Here is a 9982-nt window from a genome sequence, read left to right as displayed (position 1 = left end):
AAAGTGGCGGAAATGTTACCGAATTACAACAAGTCGGAAAGGATGCAGCATTTGCAAAATAAATTAAAAAGTATGCTTTACACAGCGTATAAGGGTGATGTCACAGCACAACGGGAATCTAACAGGGGGAGAGGTGGAAGTCATCCTCCTCCTCCCACGACCACGCCGGCAAGGACAGGACTCTTTAAAGACGTGTTTTTGATGGAGGACATGCGGACCTTTTTAAGTCCTACGCATCGCCACAGCCCTTCGGGATCCACCCTCAGAGAACGACTCGACCGACAGGTAGCAGACTACCTCGCCTTAACTGCAGATATCGACACTCTGAGGAGCGATGAACCCCTTGACTACTGGGTGTGCAGGCTTGACCTGTGGCCTGAGCTATCCCAATTTGCGATAGAACTTCTGGCCTGCCCCGCTTCAAGTGTCCTGTCAGAAAGGACCTTCAGTGCAGCGGGAGGTATTGTCACTGAGAAGAGAAGTCGCCTAGGTCAAAAAAGTCTAGATTACCTCACCTTTATTAAGATGAATGAGGGATGGATCCCGAAGGGACTGAAACTGGGCGATACATTCGACTAAAAAAGGCCTGATGAGATGAGCTGCCTTGGGCTAAAAATGGTCCACACGCTGCTGTATTTTAGCTCTGAATGCCGGTTGACTTGCGTGACTTATCCGCCACTAACTAGGGTTCAAGCCGCAATGTTTTAGGGCACTTTCTGCCTGGGAAACAAACATCAATTTTTATGGCCGCTGCTACAGCAGCGGCTGCAACAATACCTAATTTTTCAGGCATGTGTACATGCCTAATTTTTCGGCCATCTGGTGCTGCACTGTGGCTTCAAAAACCAAACAAAAAAAAAGGCACATAACAGGGATTAAACTGATAGGAATAGTACTACTTAACACACCACTCCTATCTGGTGGCACATTAGATTGCACGCGCAGTGCCCCAAATTTGAAGTAGGAGGACCGACCAAGCATCTTTTTCCATCTCCCGGTTCCTAAAATCGATGCCATATACACGTCCCCTGATAAGGCGCCAGCTCGTTATTCTCTTTTTCACTTCACTAGGGATACTTTACTGCACTATGGGCACTTAGACCCACTCTTTGTCTTGCACAGTGTTATTCCTAGCCAGCATCTGTGATGGGAAATCAGGCAGTCATCTAAACGTTTAGATTGAGCTTTAGCTTAGATTAGGGCTAGTTTAGAGGATTCTTCTTAGACCTCTCTGAGTCTTTATAGCCCTTCTACCTATCCAGCATTTCTGGAAACTAGCTAAGAGAAAGGGTGGCTGTGTGTCTGTGATACATTTAACTTTATATCACCTTATTGACACTTTATCACTCCGGTCTCCATACTCTCTGCCTATACCCATCTATTTAGAGGGAATTTACTTGCCCCTGCCAATATTATATAATAGGTAATAGTATTACCATTATTACACAATTAGGTCTCTGAGGACAGGTGTCAATCCATATCTGCCAAGTGACCCTATGTAGGGGGAACAGTCCCTATTCTGCTCTGTGTCAGTGTGTATCAGGGATCATTAGGATAGGTGTCAATCCATATCTGCCAAGTGACCCTATGTAGGGGGAACAGTCTCTATTCTGCTCTGTGTCAGTGTGTATCAGGGATCCTTAGGATAGGTGTCAATCCATATCTGCCAAGTGACCCTATGTAGGGGGAACAGTCCCTATTCTGCTCTGTGTCAGTGTGTATCAGGGATCATTAGGATAGGTGTCAATCCATATCTGCCAAGTGACCCTATGTAGGGGGAACAGTCTCTATTCTGCTCTGTGTCAGTGTGTATCAGGGATCCTTAGGATAGGTGTCAATCCATATCTGCCAAGTGACCCTATGTAGGAGGAACAGTCTCTATTCTGCTCTGTGTCAGTGTGTATCAGGGATCATTAGGATAGGTGTCAATCCATATCTGCCAAGTGACCCTATGTAGGGGGAACAGTCCCTATTCTGCTCTGTGTCAGTGTGTATCAGGGATCATTAGGATAGGTGTCAATCCATATCTGCCAAGTGACCCTATGTAGGGGGAACAGTCCCTATTCTGCTCTGTGTCAGTGTGTATCAGGGATCCTTAGGATAGGTGTCAATCCATATCTGCCAAGTGACCCTATGTAGGGGGAACAGTCTCTATTCTGCTCTGTGTCAGTGTATATCAGGGATCCTTAGGATAGGTGTCAATCCATATCTGCCAAGTGACCCTATGTAGGGGGAACAGTCCCTATTCTGCTCTATGTCAGTGTGTATCAGGGATCCTTAGGATAGGTGTCAATCCATATCTGCCAAGTGACCCTATGTAGGGGGAACAGTCTCTATTCTGCTCTGTGTCAGTGTGTATCATGGTCTCTGAGGATAGGTGTCAATCAATATCTGCCAAGTCACCCTATGAAGGGGGAACAGTCTCTATTCTGCTCTGTGTCAGTGTATATCAGGGATCCTTAGGATAGGTGTCAATCCATATCTGCCAAGTGACCCTATGTAGGGGGAACAGTCCCTATTCTGCTCTGTGTCAGTGTGTATCAGGGATCCTTAGGATAGGTGTCAATCCATATCTGCCAAGTGACCCTATGTAGGGGGAACAGTCTCTATTCTGCTCTGTGTCAGTGTGTATCAGGGATCCTTAGGATAGGTGTCAATCCATATCTGCCAAGTGACCCTATGTAGGGGGAACAGTCTCTATTCTGCTCTGTGTCAGTGTGTATCATGGTCTCTGAGGACGGGGAACAGTCTCTATTCTGCTCTGTGTCAGTGTGTATCATGGTCTCTGAGGACAGGTGTCAATCCATATCTGCCAAGTGACCCTATGTAGGGGGAACAGTCTCTATTCTGCTCTGTGTCAGTGTATATCAGGGATCCTTAGGATAGGTGTCAATCCATATCTGCCAAGTGACCCTATGTAGGGGGAACAGTCCCTATTCTGCTCTATGTCAGTGTGTATCAGGGATCCTTAGGATAGGTGTCAATCCATATCTGCCAAGTGACCCTATGTAGGGGGAACAGTCTCTATTCTGCTCTGTGTCAGTGTGTATCATGGTCTCTGAGGATAGGTGTCAATCAATATCTGCCAAGTCACCCTATGAAGGGGGAACAGTCTCTATTCTGCTCTGTGTCAGTGTATATCAGGGATCCTGTGTGTCTTACACACAGTAAGACACACTCAATCCATATCTGCCAAGTGACCCTATGTAGGGGGAACAGTCCCTATTCTGCTCTGTGTCAGTGTGTATCAGGGATCCTTAGGATAGGTGTCAATCCATATCTGCCAAGTGACCCTATGTAGGGGGAACAGTCTCTATTCTGCTCTGTGTCAGTGTGTATCAGGGATCCTTAGGATAGGTGTCAATCCATATCTGCCAAGTGACCCTATGTAGGGGGAACAGTCTCTATTCTGCTCTGTGTCAGTGTGTATCATGGTCTCTGAGGACGGGGAACAGTCTCTATTCTGCTCTGTGTCAGTGTGTATCATGGTCTCTGAGGACAGGTGTCAATCCATATCTGCCAAGTGACCCTATGTAGGGGGAACAGTCTCTATTCTGCTCTATATAATAGGTAATAGTATTACCATTATTACACAATTAGGTCTCTGAGGACAGGTGTCAATCCATATCTGCCAAGTGACCCTATGTAGGGGGAACAGTCCCTATTCTGCTCTGTGTCAGTGTGTATCAGGGATCCTTTGGATAGGTGTCAATCCATACCTGCCAAGTGACCCTATGTAGGGTGAACAGTCCCTATTCTGCTCTGTGTCAGTGTGTATCAGGGTCCCAGAGGACAGGTATCAATCCATATCTGCCAAGTGACCCTATGTAGGGGGAACAGTCCCTATTTTGCTCTGTGTCAGTGTGTATCAGGGATCCTTAGGATAGGTGTCAATCCATACCTGCCAAGTGACCCTATGTAGGGGGAACAGTCCCTATTCTGCTCTGTGTCAGTGTGGCTCTGAGGACAGGTGTCAATCCATATCTGCCAAGTGACCCTATGTAGGGTGAACAGTCCCTATTCTGCTCTGTGTCAGTGTGTATCAGGGTCTCTGAGGACAGGTGTCAATCTATATGTCAAGGTGTCAATATGTCATATGTCAGGTGTCAATCCATATCCATTGTGATTTAGGAATGTTAGGTGATTTCTGCCCTTTATGGATTAAAACCAGACTCTGCATCAACTGTGTAATATTCCAAGGGAGTTTTGCCATGGATTCCCCTCCGGCATGCCACAGTCCAGGTGTTAGTCCCCTTGAAACAACTTTTCCATCACTTTTGTGGCCAGAAAGAGACCCTGTGGGTTTTAAAATTCGCCTGCCCATTGAAGTCTATGGCGGTTCGCCCGTTTCGCGAACGTTTGCGGAAGTTCCCGTTCGCCGTTCGCGAACCGAAAATTTCGTGTTCGCGACATCACTATATTCACTCACTCACTCACTCACTCTCTGGGCCGGCCTAAGACATCATGCTGCCTAGGTCCAACGATAAATGACTATGAGGGATAATGTATAATAAACACAGGTTACTGGCTATGGGGGGGATAATGTATAATAAACACAGGCTACTGCTATGGGAGGGATAATGTATAATAAACACAGGTTACTGGCTATGGGAGGATAATGTATAATAAACACAGGTTACTGGCTATGGGGGGATAATGTATAATAAACACAGGTTACTGGCTATGGGAGGATAATGTATAATAAGCACAGGTTACTGGCTATGGGAGGGATAATGTATAATAAACACAGGTTACTGGCTATGGGAGGGATAATGTATAATAAACACAGGTTACTGGCTATGGGGGGGATAATGTATAATAAAATCTGTGTTTATTATACATTATCCCCCCCCCCCATAGCCAGTAACCTGTGTATAATAAACACAGGTTACTGGCTATGGGGGGGATAATGTATAATAAACACAGGTTACTGGCTTTGGAGGATAATGTATTGGATATTCACACAGTAAGACACACTATGATATACACACAGAAAGACACACTATGATATTCACACAGTAAGACACACTATGATAATCACACAGTAAGACACACTATGATAATCACACAGTAAGACACACTATTATATTCACACAGTAAGACACACAGTGATACACACACAGTAAGACACACTATGATATACACACAGTAAGACACACTATGATATTCACACAGTAAGACACACTATGATAATCACACAGTAAGACACACTATGATAATCACACAGTAAGACACACTATGATATTCACAAAGTAAGACACACTATGATATTCACACAGTAAGACACACTATGATACACACAGTAAGACACACTATGATATTCACACAGTAAGACACACTATGATATTCACACAGTAAGACACACAGTGATACTCACACAGTAAGACACACTATGATATACACACAGGAAGACACACTATGATATTCACACAGTAAGACACACTATGATATTCACACAGTAAGACACACTATGATATACACACAGTAAGACACACTATGATATACACACAGTAAGACACACTATGATATTCACACAGTAAGACACACTATGATATTCACACAGTAAGACACACTATGATATTCACAAAGTAAGACACACTATGATATTCACACAGTAAGACACACTATGATATTCACACAGTAAGACACACTATGATATACACACAGTAAGACACACTATGATATTCACACAGTAAGACACACTATGATACTCACACAGTAAGACACACTATGATATACACACAGTAAGACACACAATGATATACACACAGTAAGACACACTATGATATACACACAGTAAGACACACACACTATGATATTCACACAGTAAGACACACTATGATATACACACAGTAAGACACACTATGATATACACACAGTAAGACACACTATGATACTCACACAGTAAGACACACTATGATATACACACAGTAAGACACACAATGATACTCACACAGTAAGACACACTATGATATACACACAGTAAGACACACTATGATATACACACAGTAAGACACACTATGATATACACACAGTAAGACACACTATGATATTCACACAGTAAGACACACTATGATATTCACAAAGTAAGACACACTATGATATTCACACAGTAAGACACACTATGATATTCACACAGTAAGACACACAGTGATACACACACAGTAAGACACACTATGATATACACACAGTAAGACACACTATGATATTCACACAGTAAGACACACTATGATACTCACACAGTAAGACACACTATGATATACACACAGTAAGACACACAATGATATACACACAGTAAGACACACTATGATATACACACAGTAAGACACACTATGATATACACACAGTAAGACACACACACTATGATATTCACACAGTAAGACACACTATGATTTACACACAGTAAGACACACTATGATATACACACAGTAAGACACACTATGATACTCACACAGTAAGACACACTATGATATACACACAGTGAGACACACAATGATACTCACACAGTAAGACACACTATGATATACACACAGTAAGACACACTATGATATACACACAGTAAGACACACTATGATATACACACAGTAAGACACACTATGATATACACACAGTAAGACACACTATGATATATACACAGTAAGACACACTATGATATACACACAGTAAGACACACTATGATATACACACAGTAAGACACACTATGATATTCACACAGTAAGACACACTATGATATTCACACAGTAAGACACACTATGATATACACACAGTAAGACACACTATGATATACACACAGTAAGACACACTATGATATACACACAGTAAGACACACTATGATATTCACACAGTAAGACACACTATGATAATCACACAGTAAGACACACTATGATAATCACACAGTAAGACACACTATGATATTCACAAAGTAAGACACACTATGATATTCACACAGTAAGACACACTATGATACACACAGTAAGACACACTATGATATTCACACAGTAAGACACACTATGATATTCACACAGTAAGACACACAGTGATACTCACACAGTAAGACACACTATGATATACACACAGGAAGACACACTATGATATTCACACAGTAAGACACACTATGATATTCACACAGTAAGACACACTATGATATACACACAGTAAGACACACTATGATATACACACAGTAAGACACACTATGATATTCACACAGTAAGACACACTATGATATTCACACAGTAAGACACACTATGATATTCACAAAGTAAGACACACTATGATATTCACACAGTAAGACACACTATGATATTCACACAGTAAGACACACAGTGATACACACACAGTAAGACACACTATGATATACACACAGTAAGACACACTATGATATTCACACAGTAAGACACACTATGATACTCACACAGTAAGACACACTATGATATACACACAGTAAGACACACAATGATATACACACAGTAAGACACACTATGATATACACACAGTAAGACACACACACTATGATATTCACACAGTAAGACACACTATGATATACACACAGTAAGACACACTATGATATACACACAGTAAGACACACTATGATACTCACACAGTAAGACACACTATGATATACACACAGTAAGACACACAATGATACTCACACAGTAAGACACACTATGATATACACACAGTAAGACACACTATGATATACACACAGTAAGACACACTATGATATACACACAGTAAGACACACTATGATATTCACACAGTAAGACACACTATGATATTCACAAAGTAAGACACACTATGATATTCACACAGTAAGACACACTATGATATTCACACAGTAAGACACACAGTGATACACACACAGTAAGACACACTATGATATACACACAGTAAGACACACTATGATATTCACACAGTAAGACACACTATGATACTCACACAGTAAGACACACTATGATATACACACAGTAAGACACACAATGATATACACACAGTAAGACACACTATGATATACACACAGTAAGACACACTATGATATACACACAGTAAGACACACACACTATGATATTCACACAGTAAGACACACTATGATTTACACACAGTAAGACACACTATGATATACACACAGTAAGACACACTATGATACTCACACAGTAAGACACACTATGATACTCACACAGTAAGACACACTATGATATACACACAGTGAGACACACAATGATACTCACACAGTAAGACACACTATGATATACACACAGTAAGACACACTATGATATACACACAGTAAGACACACTATGATATACACACAGTAAGACACACTATGATATACACACAGTAAGACACACTATGATACTCACACAGTAAGACACACTATGATATACACACAGTAAGACACACTATGATATATACACAGTAAGACACACTATGATATACACACAGTAAGACACACTATGATATACACACAGTAAGACACACTATGATATTCACACAGTAAGACACACTATGATATTCACACAGTAAGACACACTATGATATACACACAGTAAGACACACTATGATATACACACAGTAAGACACACTATGATATACACACAGTAAGACACACTATGATATTCACACAGTAAGACACACTATGATATTCACACAGTAAGACACACTATGATATTCACACAGTAAGACACACTATGATATTCACACAGTAAGACACACTATGATATTCACACAGTAAGACACACAATGATATTCACACAGTAAGACACACTATGATATACACACAGTAAGACACACTATGATATACACACAGTAAGACACACTATGATATACACACAGTAAGACACACTATGATACTCACACAGTAAGACACACTATGATATACACACAGTAAGACACACTATGATATATACACAGTAAGACACACTATGATATTCACACAGTAAGACACACTATGATATACACACAGTAAGACACACTATGATATCCACACAGTAAGACACACAGTGATACACACACAGTAAGACACACTATGATATACACACAGTAAGACACACTATGATATTCACACAGTAAGACACACTATGATATTCACACAGTAAGACACACTATGATATACACACAGTAAGACACACTATGATATTCACACAGTAAGACACACTATGATATACACACAGTAAGACACACTATGATATTCACACAGTAAGACACACAATGATATTCACACAGTAAGACACACTATGATATTCACACAGTAAGACACACTATGATATTCACACAGTAAGACACACTATGATATTCACACAGTAAGACACACTATGATATTCACACAGTAAGACACACTATGATATACACACAGTAAGACACACAATGATATACACACAGTAAGACACACTATGATATACACACAGTAAGACACACTATGATATACACACAGTAAGACACACACACTATGATATTCACACAGTAAGACACACTATGATTTACACACAGTAAGACACACTATGATATACACACAGTAAGACACACTATGATACTCACACAGTAAGACACACTATGATACTCACACAGTAAGACACACTATGATATACACACAGTGAGACACACAATGATACTCACACAGTAAGACACACTATGATATACACACAGTAAGACACACTATGATATACACACAGTAAGACACACTATGATATACACACAGTAAGACACACTATGATATACACACAGTAAGACACACTATGATACTCACACAGTAAGACACACTATGATATACACACAGTAAGACACACTATGATATATACACAGTAAGACACACTATGATATACACACAGTAAGACACACTATGATATACACACAGTAAGACACACTATGATATTCACACAGTAAGACACACTATGATATTCACACAGTAAGACACACTATGATATACACACAGTAAGACACACTATGATATACACACAGTAAGACACACTATGATATACACACAGTAAGACA

The sequence above is a fragment of the Pelobates fuscus genome, chromosome 1 (assembly GCF_036172605.1).
Source record: "Pelobates fuscus isolate aPelFus1 chromosome 1, aPelFus1.pri, whole genome shotgun sequence".
NCBI classification, from domain to species: domain Eukaryota; kingdom Metazoa; phylum Chordata; class Amphibia; order Anura; family Pelobatidae; genus Pelobates; species Pelobates fuscus.
This window is presented reverse-complemented; position numbering follows the sequence as displayed.